Source organism: Chrysemys picta, chromosome 9 (assembly GCF_011386835.1).
Source record: "Chrysemys picta bellii isolate R12L10 chromosome 9, ASM1138683v2, whole genome shotgun sequence".
NCBI lineage: Eukaryota > Metazoa > Chordata > Testudines > Emydidae > Chrysemys > Chrysemys picta.
In genome coordinates, this window is record NC_088799.1 from 19509814 (window position 1) to 19526208 (window position 16395).

General features: G+C 39.4%; 1 long non-coding RNA gene across 1 annotated transcript in view; it reads right to left on the minus strand.

Moving 5' to 3' along the window:
* Positions 1-3045: 3045 nt before the first annotated feature.
* Positions 3046-16395, minus strand: part of LOC135973647 (uncharacterized) — a 151420-nt gene continuing 138070 nt past the window's right edge. Inside the window, exons 4-5 of the long non-coding RNA XR_010590587.1 lie at positions 5324-5515; positions 3046-3125 (exon numbers count right to left, since the gene is read on the minus strand). This is a non-coding gene — a long non-coding RNA (uncharacterized LOC135973647). The remainder of the gene's footprint in view (positions 3126-5323; positions 5516-16395) is intronic.

Consider the following 16395-nt stretch of genomic DNA (forward strand, 5'->3'; position numbering starts at 1 on the left):
CAGCTGACCTCTCAATGGCCTGTCAGTCCTACACTTCTATGATTCTGTGATGTGCTTGATGTAGGAATTACTAAGTTCTTTGGCCTGTGTTATGCAGAAGGTCAGTCTAAATCATAATTGTACCTTTTGGCCTTAAAGTCTATACACATACATTAGTGTGATCCTAAATATCATAAAGAATGAGTACATGGAAATATGCACAACAGTTGTCTGACCAACTTAGATGAAAACAGCAAAGAATAAATAAAGCAATTATTCAAAATGGAAGAGAGTGAAAGAAACCTTGCTCCCTGCTGTTTAAAGGATGTAGCCTAATGGTCAATATAAAGCAATAGGAAGATTACTACATTCTGTCTCTAATGGCCCCTTCAGGGTCTAGCAATGGCATGGGTTCTACACTGAGAGCATACCAGAACTCATCCAGGGCAGGCTACATGGAATACTATTCCTGCTATGTACGCACATTACACTTTTACTTTTAATTTAAGGGGGAATTCAGAATTAGCCTTCCTCAGTCCAATTCAGTGACTTCAGCAGGGTTCCATTGGTATAAATGAAATCTAGGGTGACCAGATGTCCCAATTTTGTAGGGACAGTCCCAATATTCAGGGCTTTGTCTTATATAGGTGCCTATTACCCCCTATCCCTACCCCAATTTCTCACACTTGCTATCTGGTCATCCTAATGAGGGCAGACTAGGACCCTTATTTTCAAAACCTTCCATGCATTTGCTCCAGCCTTCCTCAAACTTATCTCCAAGTTCAGAAAACCATGGTTATGTGCACATTACAAAACCCCAGATAACCAGAAAAGTAACTTACTTTCTCTCCACTTCCCTTCCTACTTATCCTGCTTGCCTTGTACAATTTTTTTTGTTCCTTTACAGTCTTATCAACCTCAGTATGAGAGCCTTCTCCTCTACATCTCTTGCCGCTTTAAACCATCTTTTTGTCTTCTGTCTTATCAACTCGCCATCCCTTCTGCAATCATCTCACTTCTTAACTTCTCTCTCCCTCTACTTCTATTTGTTATTTATTGCATTAGTTCCATAAACATTTTGGGATACAGTTTGTATTATACAAAAGTAAATTGAACTGAAATACGAGGAAAGAATATAATAGCATTATGTGTCACAGATGAAATTTATAGGATGAGTATTTTTATCTGGAGTATTGTGCAATAGCAAATAGAATTTTTTTTAAGTCTTTGTATCCCCAGTCTATTACTGAATGGATCTATTCTCCGATAGCGAAACACCTCAGTATTTTCTGAAGATTTAAATTGGCTTAGTGAGAGTAAGCTACACGTAAGTGCTTAAGAGTATTCCTTGTATCTTGTCTTATTTCCATTCTATGTCTGAATACATAGAGTACTCCCAGCAGGGTCTCTTACATCTGCTTTTTTAAAAGATCCACATAAAATGCAATTTTAAAGGAAAAAAATCTACTCTTTTGTCAGGGTATCCACTCATTCATATGGAATAATGGGATTTCTAAGGTACTAACTTCAAAACTATTTAGATCAGATGAAACACAGCAAAGTAAAGATGTATTGGTAATGTCTTTTTGTTATTTTACTTGAATGTAAGAAAAATACTTGAGGCACAACAGAGTGAGTGAAGGGAATAAATTGAAAAATAATAGAAATTATCAAATTGGATAATGTGATAAACCTTCATAGGAATATTTCAAGTTAATTTACAGTCTATTAATACAAACATTTTTGATGACAATGTTGCATGTATTTATATCCCAATGGTCTACCAACCTGATTAGATATTCAAGAAATATTGCATAAATGTGAATGATTCCATGCAGGATAGAACAAAATGAGCTATTTCTGAACATACTACAGGCCCATGACGCTGGAAGTATATTCACATAGTGTTATTAGAGATGATTATACAACTCTGAATGCCTTATTTGTACATCTGATCTGGCAACTACTATGAGCAAAGAAAGCTTTGCTTTTTCAAGCAATCCAACCTGAATTATAAACCCTGAAAAAGCACAAACCAACTTTTTTTTTTTCAAATAAACATTTTGACCAACTCTGGTGTTGAGACGTTTTGAGAAACCTAGCTTTAACTACAAATTGTGGGGGCTCATCGCCTCTGAAAAATCAGAAGTATTTAGCTGTCTAAATATAAATGTAGGTGGTCTAGTTTTAGGAACTCAAGTTTGACATTTTTTGGCTTCAGTGTTCTTCCATCAATATTTTGGATGTTGTACTTTGATTTATGTATATAGGCAGTTCTGTGCTTCTCAGTGTGCACAGATGACTATCTGGTCATACAGGTGTAGAAACTGGGGGGCGAAGAGGGGGGGGAATAATCTGCAACTATCCAAACCATTAGTATTTAAGCAAAATAAATGTAGATGTAGATTACTCATAAGCAAACACTGGTACAGATCAATGATCCAGCACCTTCCTGTGAGAGTTCATACTGTATGTATGAAAGAGAAGGTAAGTATTACATAATGTAGTTGCAGTGCAAGGATTTGTAACTTCTTGGTCAGGTTTTGGTTTTGCAAACCAAGTGGGGTGGATTCAGATCCCCCTGCATTTAATCTAAACCCAAGAAGACTGGGGTCAGAACAACAGCAACACATCTGGCCTCTTTCTAGTTGGCCCATCTCTAGAAAGAAGAAACACATTTCTTCTTTCTAAGAGAGATTACAAGAGCAGACCTTTTTTTAGAAACCCATTCATGACTTTCCAACTCTAATGAATTATTTCTGCACAAACAGCACAAACGTTGCTGTTTTAGCTTCATGACCTCCTTCTCCGAAACGAGATTGAGCTGCTGTAAAGAGATGTCATCTGTGCACACTGTAAAAGAAAAGGAAAAAAAGGCACAAAAGATGCAATTCTTTGCAGCAATGTCCAAAAAAATCTGGATCATTTAGAAGTCCTACATTTGTCAGTTGGCATGCTAGAAGTTAAAAAAAAAATACTGATACTGGTCATAAGATATCTGAGTTTAAGAAATGCTTAAGGAATTAGTATTCAAATTAAGAAAGCCCAGAGAAGGTGATCACTCACTTGAGAGCATCCGCAATACAATTTTCTGATATTTTTCAGATCTGACATCCTCATACCTTGTAGTTGGAAAAGAATATGGCCTATGGGAAAATACAGAAGGGTATCTCAAAGAGGACTGATTAGGTGTATAATCATATTCCCTTCTTCAACACAAGGTATAATAAAGATTTTCACAATGCTGTATAAAGCTATGTTCCATCTGACTGACGGATTGTGAAGCAGATATTCTAATTATGATAATTAAAGATTCTATTTACTCCAAGAACAGGAACGTTAACTGGAATGCTCAGGCTGTATTCTTATTTGGCTAGTTACAGTAGGAATCAACTGGAGGCAATATTCTTCTATTCTTGTTTTTAACTGTTGTGTAATGTTGTACACAGTGAGAGAGAGAGAAACTGGTCCATATTCTATCTCAACGTTGTTTGCATTTGCCAAGGAGGTTGAAGTAACTCCAAAATGGTTTGTTAGTAGTTTTGGATCTAATGTGATTATAAGAAGAGGAAGTTCTCACTTTGTTTTGGCAGAGTATTCACATATGATATATAATCCAAACTTAGGCAAAGGCTCAAAAAAAAAAAAAAATCCCACCACACAACCCAAGAACAAGACATAGACTAAGTTTTCTCCCCAAAGTTGGCTGTTCGTAAGGTTTTCCTAGTAGGGCCTCCACTGTTCTTATCTGTACTTCCTGTGGCTCCAACACACTAAAACTTCTCCTATTCTTGTTAGACTGAAGCTAAATCCAGTGATTAAAAAAAAAAAAAAAAGTCTCTGCTGCTCTTTGCAGGCCATAAGCTGCACAACCCAAGATAACTACAAACAAATTTCCCCTAAATTCCTTTGGCAGTTTCCTAGAGTTCACCAGCAGTCACTACAGCTCCACTACCCAGTTTGACTAAAAATAATAATAATAAAAAAAACCCTCTCTAATTATATAGCATGCCACTTTCTTTTGGCTGTTCTTGTCCTCATCTGGATGCACCTGGAGCCCTGTTTAAGAAATACATTTCCTTATGCTTCAATCTGTAAATTGTTATATTTCATGTTAATTTCCAAGGTCAAAAGCTTTCCACAGTGTAATTTAGTTTCCTTTACTAATGCTGATGACACTGCAAAATATTTACTCTCTGATCCCTTTTCAATAATTCATACTGACAACCTACATTCTGCAATTAGGCTTAAGGAAGCTCACTTGTACCCTTTAATTACACAATCCAGGGGCAAATTCAGTGCTGTACCTCTCATGGTGTAGCAGAGGGAGAGTTATCCTAATTCTATGCTATTCGGGGGGAGGGGGGGGGGACAGGTAAAGCCCCTGGTACAAGTTGGAGCAGCTCCTGGGGCGGCTCTGAATTTTGGCAGCCTTGCATAACTTCCCAGAATAGCCAGAGCACAGAGAGATCCAGCCATTCCCCCTCACATCCTGGCCAATCCAGCCATAGCCAGGAGGGTGGGATAGGGATATCCACATAAGCCTTTTGCTCTTCTCACACTGGAGAAATTCCCTTGGAGGGCCATTCTGCTCTTTAGATGTGTGTGAGAGGTCCAATGGCCAGAATCTACCTTCTGGAGTTTAAATCCTCTCTCTTTGTATGGAATCTTACACTTAAACCATCAAAACAACAACATTTACTTTCATTTTTACACAGTTTGAAGTTTTAATCATGACTTCTGTGGCTCATAAATATGATGTGAAAAGCCAAGGAGAGAAAGGTCTTCAATGTTTCATTATATGTAGAGTAGTTTAAGCAGATTTACTCTATATATTGAGGTTCTTCTGCTCCAGGGCAGAGAGCCATATGATCTTGTCTCAGCTATCTAAATTTATAATAACTGGATTGAAAGGTTGGATTCGTTTATTAATTTGCCTTTCTATATATCCAGTGCCTGGAACAGTTAAATACATCTCTGCTTTCAATTTTCTATTAGCATTTGAGGGGCCTGCATTGAGAACAAACAGGAGAGAAGTGCCTCCTCCCCACCCCCACGGATCTCTTCTCCCAGACAAGTCAAGATTGCCATTTCCATCATTCATTTCAGGCTCCGGGATTTTTAATCTCTAAATAATTGAAATCAGAATGCTATGTCCATACTACATCTTTCATGAAAATGTCAGTAGCCACCGTTCTTGATCTCTAAAATCCATTAAGAAGGCCCTCTAAACATTCAGACATGGCATTATGGAAGGTAAATATGACCTTTATGTGCACCTCCCATTCACCACTTGAGGGGACAAGTTTAGAACATTAAATGAACAGGCCAATAAGCTACTTACGGAAAACTATGAACTCCTCACCAACTGACACACACTTCTTATTAAAATAGTGAAATCTCTTTAAGGTATTCTTTTTCATTCTGTCTTCATGTGTAATATTTGGAAATGTATTTTACTCTTTAATCAGCCTTCTTTGATACTTTCATAATATTTTAGAATAACAGCATGACATTGGTGCAATGACATCGGAACCTAAAAAAAATGAGAAACATCTGAACTTTGAAACAAAGTCCCTACAAACATTTGAGTGGCTTTATTGCTTTTTAGGAATTAATTTGAAAACTGAGGGCTTGGAGGAGTGGGCAGTCTAAATTTTATATCTTTAAGGCATTTTTGGAAAATATCACTTTTAAGTAACAGCAGATAAAGTGTTTCCATTTTTGCAGTTGATAATTCAGATTTCTTTAACACTCAAACTCATAAGATGGGGAAGTATTCAATAAGTCATGTGACTCAGTCATTCTGAATATAATCATGTTATCTTCTAAGAGTTTAGAATGGTGTTTGTGTTGTTATAACTTTCCTTTCACTCAGTACTTATTTATTTGGATCATAGGTTCCTAAGAGAAAATGAAATTTCATCTGTTTTTGTCAAAAGGAGGCAAAAGTATAGTGGAACAACTGGAAAATTTGTCTTACTAAACATTTCTATGCCATTTATAGCTTTAACATGGAAGTTCATGCTCAAGCGATCAGCATGAATCAGAATCATAGAACTGGAAGGGATCTCAAGAAGTCATCTAGTCAAGTCCCCTGCACTCGTGGCAAGACTAAGTATTACCTAGACCATTCCTGACAGGTGTTTGTTTAACCTGCTCTTAATAATCTCCAATGATGGAGATTCTACAACCTCCCTAGGCAATTTATTCCAGTGCTTAACCACCCTGACAGTTCGTAAGTTTTTCCTAATGTCCAACCTAAACCTCTCTTGCTGCAATATAAACCCATTGCTTCCTGTCCTGTCCTCAGAGGACAAGAACAACAATTTTTCTCCCTCCTCCCTGTAACAACCTTTTATGTACTTGAAAATGTATGTCCCCTCTCAGTCTTCTCTTTTCCAGACTAAACAAACCCATTTTTTCAGTCTTCTCTCATAGGTCATGTTTTTTAGACCTTTAATAATTTTTGTTGCTCTTCTCTGGACTCTCCAATTTATCCACATCCTTCCTGAAATGCGGTGCCCAGAACTGGACAAAATACTCCAGTCGAGGCCTAATCAGCGCTGAGTAGAGCGGAAGAATTACTTCTTGTGTCTTGCTTACAACACTCCTGCTAATACATCCCAGAATGATGGTCGCTTTTTAAAAACACAAACAAAACAAAAACAAAAACACATCCACACACACCACACAACACCGTTACACTGTTGACTCATTTTTAGCTTGTGGTCCACTATAACCCCCAGATCCCTTTCCTCAGTACTCCTTCCTAGGCAGTCATTTACCATTTTGTGTGTGTGCAACTGATTGTGCCTTCCTAAGTACTTTGCATTTCCCTTATTGAATTTCATCCTATTTACTTCAGACCATTTCTCCAGTTTGTCCAGATCATTTTGAATTATAATTCTATCCTCCGAAGCACTTGCAACCCCTCCCAGCTTCGTATCATCCACAAACTTTATAAGTGTACTCCCTATGCCATTATCTAAATTATTGATGAAGATATTGAGCAGAACCGGACCCAAAACTGATCCCTGCAGGATCCCGCTCATTCTTCCCTTCCAGCATGAATGTGAACCACCGGTAACTACTCTTTGTGAATGGTGTTCCAACCCGTTTTGCACTTATTTTATTTTTAGTAAAAAGTCATGCGCAGGTCATGGGTCATAAATAAAAATTCACAGGCCCGTGGCCTGTCCATGACTTTTAATAAAAATACTCGCCGTGACTAAAACTTCGGGGGGGGGGGGTGGAGGGAGGGTGCTCAGGGGGGCCAGTCTGGGGGCACCGAGGGAGGTGCCCCAGTACCCCCGCTGGTGCTGGGGAGGTAGGTAGGTGTTTTAGCTTTTTCTGATCTTACCTCATTTTCACTGGCATTTACTACATTAGCCGTCCAATCACCACCAACCTTCTTGATGAAAACCAAAACAAAGAAGGCATGAAGCATCTCTGTCAAGTCCACATTTTCTGTTGTTATTTCTCCCTGTCCTTATTTTACCAATACATTAGAAGCAAGAGGAAGACCGTTTTCATAGTTACCCTTTATGTCTCTAGCTAGTCTGATCTTGTTTTGTGCCTTGGCCTTTCTAATTTTGTCCCTACATACTTGTGTTTGTGTGGTTTTTTTTTTTTTTTTTTTAAATATTCATCCTTTTTAATTTCACCTAGTTTCAACATTTTTTAGGACTCTTTCTTGATTTTTAGATCATTGAAAATCTCCTGGCTAAGCCAGGGTGGTCTCTTGCCATACTTTCTATCTCTCCCACCCAGTGGGATAGTTTGCTCTTGTGCCCTTAATAATGTCTCTTTGAAAAACTGCCAACTGTCTTCTATTGTTTTTCCCCTTAGACTTATTTCCCATGGGATCTTACATACCAACTCCCTAAGCTTGCTAAAGTCTGCCTTCTTGAAATCCATTGTCTTTATTTTGCGGTTCTCCCTCCTACCGTTCCTTAGAATCATGAACTCATCATTTCATGATCACTTTCACTCAAGCTACCTTTCACTTTCAAATTCTCAACCAGTTCCTCCCTACCCGTCTGGGTAGTAAAAGTCACCAGTCGTTACTGTCATAACTATAAAGGGAAGGGTAACAGCTCTCCTGTGTACAGTACTATAAAATCCCTCCTGGCCAGGGACTCCAAAATCCTTTTCCCTGTAAAGGGTTAAGAAGCTCAGATAACCTGGCTGACACCTGACCCAAAGGACCAATAAGGGGACAAGATACTTTCAAATCTTGGGGGGGGGGGGAGAGAAGAGAAGGCTTTTGTTTGCACTCTTTGTTTGGGAAGTTGTTCGCTCTTGGGACTGAGAGAGACCAGACATCAGTCCAGGTTCTCCAAATCTTTCTGAACAAGTCTCTCATATTTCAAACTTGTAAGTAAACAGCGAGGCAGGGCGTGTTAGTTTATCTTTGTTTTCTCAACTTGTAAATGTACCTTTTGCTAGAGTGTTTCTCTCCGTTTGCTGTACATTGAACCTAAGGCTAGAGGGGGGTCCTCTGAGCTCTTTAAGTTTGATTACCCTGTAAAGTTATTTTTCCATCCTGATTTTGAAGAGAGGATTTTTACCTTTTTCTTTAATTAAAAGCCTTCTTTTTAAGAACCTGATTGATTTTTCCTTGTTTTTAGATCCAAGGGGATTGGATCTTGATCCACCAGGAGTTGGTGGGAGGAAGGAGGGGGGAAGGTTATTTCTCCTTGTTTTAAGATCCAAGGGGGTTGGATCTGTATTCACCAGGGAATTGGTGGAGAGTCTCTCAAGGCTACCCAGGGAAGGGAATTAGTTTTGGGAGTGGTGGCAGTGGACCAGATCTAAGCTGGTAGTTAAGCTTAGAAGTTTTCATGCAGGCCCCCACATTTGGTAGAAGTCACCAATCGTCACCAAGTCCTGTGTTTTGGATGATTTTGTTAGTTTAAAAAAAAGCCTCATCTACCTCTTCTTCCTGGTTAGGTGGTCTGTAGTAGAACCCTACCATGACATCACCCTTGTTTTTTACCCCTTTTATCTGTACCCAGAGACTTTCAACAAGTCTGTCTCCTATTTCCATCTCAACCTCAGTCTAAGTGTATACATTTTAATATACAAATCAAAGGGCACTTCCTCCCTTTGATTCCTGCCTGTCCTTCCTGAGCAAGCAGTACCCTTCTATACCAATATTCCAGTCATGCATATTATCCAACCAAGTCTCTGTGATGCCAACTATGTCATAGGTGTGTTTATTTACTCGCATTTTGAGTTCTTCCTGCTTATTCCCCATACTTCTTGCATTAGTATACAGACATCTAAGATACTGATTTGATCCCCCCACCCCCACCAGTTCTGTCTTGTCTCTCCTTTATCCCTGCTATAACAGCCCATGCTCCCCTCAAATTCCAAACCTTCTCCCAGGTCTCCATATTCTTCATTTACCTGTGGGCTTTGATCACCTGCCCCCTTCGAAATACCCAAATTGCTACTTTGTGTAAATACTGCAAATGGCTAGTACTCATTCATGATAGTTGGTCACCAGCTGACTGATTTGAAACATCAGACTCACTTCTGACACTCTAGATCAGTGGTGGGCAACCTGCGGCCCATCAGAGTAATGCGATTATGGGCCACGAGACATTTTGCTGATGTTGACCATCCACAGGCACAGCCCCCCGCAGCTCCCAGTGGCCGTGGTTCACCGTTCCTGGCCAATGGGAGCTGTGGGAAGCGGCGGCCAGCACATCCCTGCGACCCATGGGGCAGTGGCAGGGCCAGCTCCAGGCACCATCTTGGCAAACTGGTGCTTGGGGCAGCCACTCCGGAGAGGGGCGGCAGGTCCAGCTATTCAGCAGCAATTCGGCGGACGGTCCCTCACTCCCGCTCGGAGCGGAGGACCTTCTGCCGAATTGTCGCCACAGATTGCGATCGTGGCTTTTTTTTTTTGGGGGGGGGGGGGGGGGGGCTGCTTGGGGCGGCCAAAACCCTGGAGCCGGCCCTGGGCAGCAGGGGGCCATGCCTGCGGATTGTCAATGTCAGCAAAATGTCTCACGGCCTGCAATCAGATTACCCTGAAGGGCCGAATGCGGCCTGCAGGTTGCCCACTACTGTTATACAGGGCTCTGTCCTGACTCTTCCTGTTCAGTGTATGTGTGAGGTTGTTAGGAGGGTAAGTGAGGAAATACACATTGCAGTACCATTACTATATGATAACACTGAGCTTAATGTTCCCATGTGTTCCTAGGTACATGGTTCATTTAAGCATCTTTCCCAGTGTCTGGTTGAGAAACGGAATCTGAAAGGGAGCTACTTGATTGATATTTGAGTCACATAAAACAGAAATAATGCCATTAGGATGGAAAAAGAAACTGGAAGATATTGTTAGGGTTCTACCTGCCCCTTTGACAGAAGGTGTTTTCTTCCCCTTTTTTTTAAACCCACATTTGCAATTTAGGAGTCCAATCAGATTACCTATTATTGCTGAATGATTGGATTTCAATAGTTTTCAGGGACACTGACACTTTCTGATGCAAGCCCTTACTACCTTGATTCATGCCTTTTTCATTTCAAGAGTAGATTACTGCAATTTACTTCACTTAGGGTTACATCTTAAATCAATTAAGAAACCGAAACAAGTACAGAATGAATTGGCCTGCTTGTTAAATAGGATGTTTCACTGAAAGTACATTGCACCCTTGTTTCACAATCTGTATTGGCTACCTGTGGGTTTCTGGGTGGAGGTTAAGGTTATGGATTTTGACCTATGAAGTCAAAAAATTTGCAACTCCTTATTTGGGATAATGCCACAATATTACAGTTGAGGCTTTCCAGCTAGAGTATCCTCAACATACATTAAAAATAAAATACCAAATATTGTTCAGATGGGAGCTATTGAAAACCAAGCTCACCCTGGTCTGGAAGCCTAAGTTAAAGGTTAAATTGGTAGTTGTATTCCTACATGCCATTGCCAGACTCTCAGTCTATAGTTGTTCTTTGGTGCTGACAGTTTCTCTAGATTATTTTTCCCAAAAGACCACATCGGCCCTTTCAGACAGGGACTGTCTTTTCTAAAGTGAAAAACCCAGCTCTTTTAGGTTTTCACAGACTAGACCCTTCCTGTTTTTGAATCTAGGAGCATTATCTGAAGACCATCTCATTGGGACATATCAAAACTACTTCCTTCTACCCTACCCCATCTGTGGACCCTTATTGTATAGAAGAGCTTAGCCATAATGAGATTAGCCATAATGGTACTTACGTAGATAAAATGACAGAAAATAGTTTATATTCCAGATGGAGCTGTGTGTCATAATAATTAAAGAACCCTCCAACACACTTTGGTGATAGGCTTTTTGTTAGCAGGTCTTGGACAGTTCTTTCCCAGACCATCTGTAAACAAATGTGACTTTTTCCAACAGCTTAGAAGTCTCATGGATTTCAAAACAATAAAATCTGTTTGGTACAATCAAATGCAGAAATTAAAGAAAACGGGGTGTGTAAAATAGAATTATATATCCTGACTCCAAAAATAGTTCTCTAAAACATCCCATTCCAATCCCTGAGTCATCCAGTCTCTTGTCTCACTATAAAAAGAGCAATACTTTTATAGAAGACAAATGAAAAGAACACAATTTGATGACTTCTGAGTAGGAAGATGTTGCAATGTATTATCCAATGTGTCTGAACTCCCTTTTATGTGTAGGAGTATATTTGTAAACAGTGCAAAATAAAAAGTCAATAAAAACATACTATAAAGGAGTTACTAGCTATAGTACACTGTGTGACTAAGGAGGAATAATTTACATAGTTCCTATTTTAGAAACTCAAAGTGCTTTGAAAGCCTAAATAAGTCACAACTGTTGTATGAAAACAAGTTAGGGTCATTATTTGAATGGATTAGTCCTAAAGGACATGTTCATGTAGATTAGTACTTGCTTACTAATTTAGTCAGAAGAAGAATCTCATGTAAATATTTTGCTGCCCAAGAGAAGTAATCAGTGAGAGATTAGCATATTGTTTAATAATTTTTAAGAGGCTGTATAGCACACCCTTCAAAATAAGATGCAGAGAAAAAACACTGCCACAGTGTGAAGAGGCAGCTAATCAAGTAACAAATAACTGGCCTGGTATTCTAAGTTTCCAGAGACAACGAACCAGAATTTAAGGTTCCCTGGGACCTCATCATATCTCTTAGCTACTCTTCTGGGTGGTGGGGGCGCCGTGGTGGGGAGGGAGGAGAGAGCTTGTGATTCGTTCCTCATAAACCCACATTTTCAAACAGCATGTTTCTGCCTGAAAAATATGCCTATATCGGCACCTGTTTATGCATGTAAACCCCACATTTGACCTTGCAAATGGGATATTTGCTTGCGTAAATGAAACAGTTAGGCATGCAGTCACCTGATCTGTGCATGTACTTGTCCACAAACATTTACCCGTGTGGTTTTTGCAAGCAAACAGATTTTGCATGGGTGCAGAAGATAATGTAATGACTGATTTAGAGGTGTCTAATATGACTAGAGAATATTGTGTGGAGAAAATAGCTACTTTATAATTTAAACTACCTTCATCATTATTTAAAAGATCAGTGTTTAGACTTTCATATTCACTATTACATAATCATTTGTGAAGTAGCAGCTCATGTTTTTTTGTAATCCTACTGGGCTCCTGGAAAGTGTTATGAAACCCGAAAGCAGCTGTTGGTAATGAGTTGCTCATAAGAAGGTGAAGAGACAGACCACTGGTCTGACATCCCCAAAGGGACTAAGACAGCAGCTCTCTAGTGCAGTACAGTACATGAAAATGTGTTTTAAAAAGGAAAAGTCTCAAATTTAACCTGTTTTCTTGCAATAGTTTATATTCTCACCAGAACAAGTGCCTTTATCTGAAGGATTCCACTTCCTGCTACTGAGTACAAATCTGATCCAAACCTCTTCCCCATCTACACTATCATTTTAGCATTAGTTTTCAATCCCAAATTATAACAAGTTTCTCTGGGTAGTAGTTCACTGAGGAAAAATAAATCTAATTTTCAAATTGGGCTACATTTTTGAGGGCACAATTTGACACCTTCAGTGAATCATGACTGCAGTTTTGCTCTCATGCTTCTTTCTGGCAACTCATTGTGGGAGGAAATGCAGACACTTCATGCATTTTTACAACTGTAATGAAGTGTGCATGTAGGCATACACGTATATACACAGCATGCTTTTTGGCTTGTGTGCATTGCCAGATCTCCCAGCTGTGTTTTTTCCCAAAGTTAACACAGTTTGAAAAGCTCTATTTTTTTTTTTTTTAAAAACACACACACACACATGCCCAGTTTGTAAAGTTTTTGTCCTCCAGCCATTCCTTCATCTTTGCTGTGACATGGGGATAAGCAGTCCTGATTGGTCAAGAAGTCTCTATTGGATATCATCTCTGCAATAGCGAATTCTTTCCTTGATGGGTATTGACGAGCCATTAATGCTGTCTGGCTATCCATGGCTACTCCATTGTTGTACCCGAAAGGCTGGTTGTGGCTGTTCCCAACCTCACCATATGTTTCAGTGACACATGCAGCAATACTTCATAACCTCACATATAATAATAGCATATGCAATCCAACTGGATATTAATGTTCAACAGATCAAGACTTTTCAAAGGATATCTCAAAAGTGAACTTTGTACAAAATATATAGTTATATGGCAGTGGTGAATATGGAGGTTTCAGGGGACTACTTTACAGTAAAGAATGTCACAACTATGACACATTGCTGGATAATGGTTAGTACCACAGTTGACTAGTCTACATTAATTACATCACAGTACAGCAGGGCTACTCTCTATTAGAGTGGGGATTGGTTTGCCCCCAGGCTGGCCCAGGACTGGGAAAATAGAAAGGTGGTTTAGAGCCACTTTCCCTGCAATTCCCCTCTCAGCTGTGCCAAGTGAAATTTCAGCACAGCTGAAGATTGAGCCTTGAATGTGTAACATTTCAAGTGAGTGAGGAATGCTGTGTAAAAGGCATGTGGGAGGGAATACAGCTTACAGAAAATTTGGATATAAAATCCATCTCAGATATTATGACCATGGTAATTTTTGTCTCTTTCATTAGATTCTGAGTAATATGAAAAAGTGCCAATGCCTGACATTTCCAAAGAGCAGCAGCTCTGACCACTTCATCTTCATAGGTGCTGCCGAGCAGATTGCTGTGCAATTTACAGTTACCTTAGTAACATCAGACAGTGCGTAGACTTGCAAACAGTTGTTGTATTACCTTCCCAGTCTGCTGAAATGTTCAACTAGGAAGGCAAAACACCAAAGCAACTGCAAGGATATCACTCAGATGCCTTATCTCTCTGTATGTAAGAAAAACGGCGACGTCCTCCTCAGAGATTAGCGTATTTTTACTAGGAAGCCCATATACACATCAGTTTTTACAGCTGAAAATGGATTAAAAGTCAAACAAAAAAACCCACACATTTATTTCAGAAAGTTGGTTGTGCTTCTTGAAACTTCTTTGCATAAATGCTATGACATAGCCCCAAAATAACAATGTCTGCTGCTCTCCTAAATTTTAAAACATATATACAGATATTTATTCTCAGATGAAAGTTTACAAAGAGGATGCCAAAGGCTGGTACAAATTGCACCTACGTGACAGGGTTCCTTCCCCCTCCCAAACATGAATCACGGATGAGGATGACAACAAATTGGCCTCTTGTTTACTTTAGCATAGGCATTAGGGAGTTTGAAGATGTGTCAAGCTGTAGATCTGATTTTCCTGCCTCCTACCCAAGAAGTCTTCCAGTGTATGAAAGCCTCACAAGGATTGGGTAGCTAGTTTCATGATATTCATTTGTACTCAGTAGGCCTCAAATATCTTAGTTTTTCAGCAGGTAGAAATAAAACTGGAATGAGATAGAAAGAAACTCTTTCATTTTAATAGTATCTGACTTGCTGCCTCACAGATCCTATCCTGTAAATCTCAATTTCTTTGCTGGTAAGTTGTCTCGCTTATCATCACTACCAAACAACAGAAGTTATCATAAAGCCTACAATTCAGACAATCGAAACCTAAAGATTCATAGGTGTTCACATCTCTAGTATGTTAATCTGGGCCTAACACCTCAAACACCTCTTCTAAAGTGATTGACCCACCTCTCTTGTGGAACAAACCCCATTTCTCGAAAAGGAAGGAAAAAAAAGTTCAGGTAACTTTGTCTATTGCCCATAGACTTCTTAAATTAACAGTTAGTTGAACATTAATAAGAGGAGGATGAGGCTTTTAGTTTTTATGTAATTTAGCAGGAAGCAAATGGCAGCAAGGTATAAATATATTGCCCTCATAACTCAAATGTCACCCTCCTTCCCTTTATTGCCCGCTCTGCATCTTTTATTTGAAGTTATTCTGAGACACTTATTACCTGAGAATCACAGATGACATGCTCATTATTTATATGAGAAAGGATGGCGGGAAAGGGAGTGCCGGCCAGACTTTTCAAAAGTGCACAGCACCCAGCAAGTCTTGCTGAGCCAGATTGTCAATAGAACTCAGCACCCACACTTGGGAATAGATTTCCAAAGAAAGAGTTCAGCACCCACTGAGACACCAAATGGGAAGATTTTCAAGAGCTTAGTTCACTGGATGCTGAGCTTCTTTGAACATCTAGCCATAAGTGTATCAACGGTAGTGAAGACTGAAGGCCTCTTCTTTCCATGAAGAGGCCGGGCTGGGTGCTAAATACTATTAAAAATCTGGTCACTTTATGTAGGTGCCTAAAATGGTGGTAGTTGGGTGCTGACCCATTATGATCATTATGGCCCTGATCCTGTAAACACATTATGCATGTGCTGGACTTTACTCACATGAGCAGTCCCTCTAAAATCCCACTGAAGTCAATACAACTACTCCCATGAGCATGCAAGAATGAGACCCTGTTGTACAAATACTTTAAATATACATATGTGCATGTGTTAAATCATATGCCAATCATCTTGTTTTACAGGACACAGTTGTTATGGGATTAACTTCCTGAATATTTTGCAAATATAGAAGAAAATTGCTTATGGGATTCTAATGAATAGATAATGGGCATGATCAATAACTCGATGCATACCATTAACCTAAGCCAGCTATAGGATTGCATGGATAATGAAGCATACAATTATTAGTCTCCATTTTTTAAATGGAAGTGTTCTGGTCTGATGAGAGATTTATTATAAAAGCAACACCATTTACAAGTCTTACAGTGATATATAATCAATTTGAAAAAAAAAACAGTTAAGAAAAATCAGGAAGATAATGAATTGGTTCAAATTATTAGTAGTGATGTGTTACAGTAGCCTTGGCTTCCCAGCCAAGATCAGAGCCTCATTGTGCTCGAGGCTGTACATATACCATGATTTAAGTGGATAAGATAGTATTTCCTTTCTCCCACACTGTATCTATTGTTCCTATCT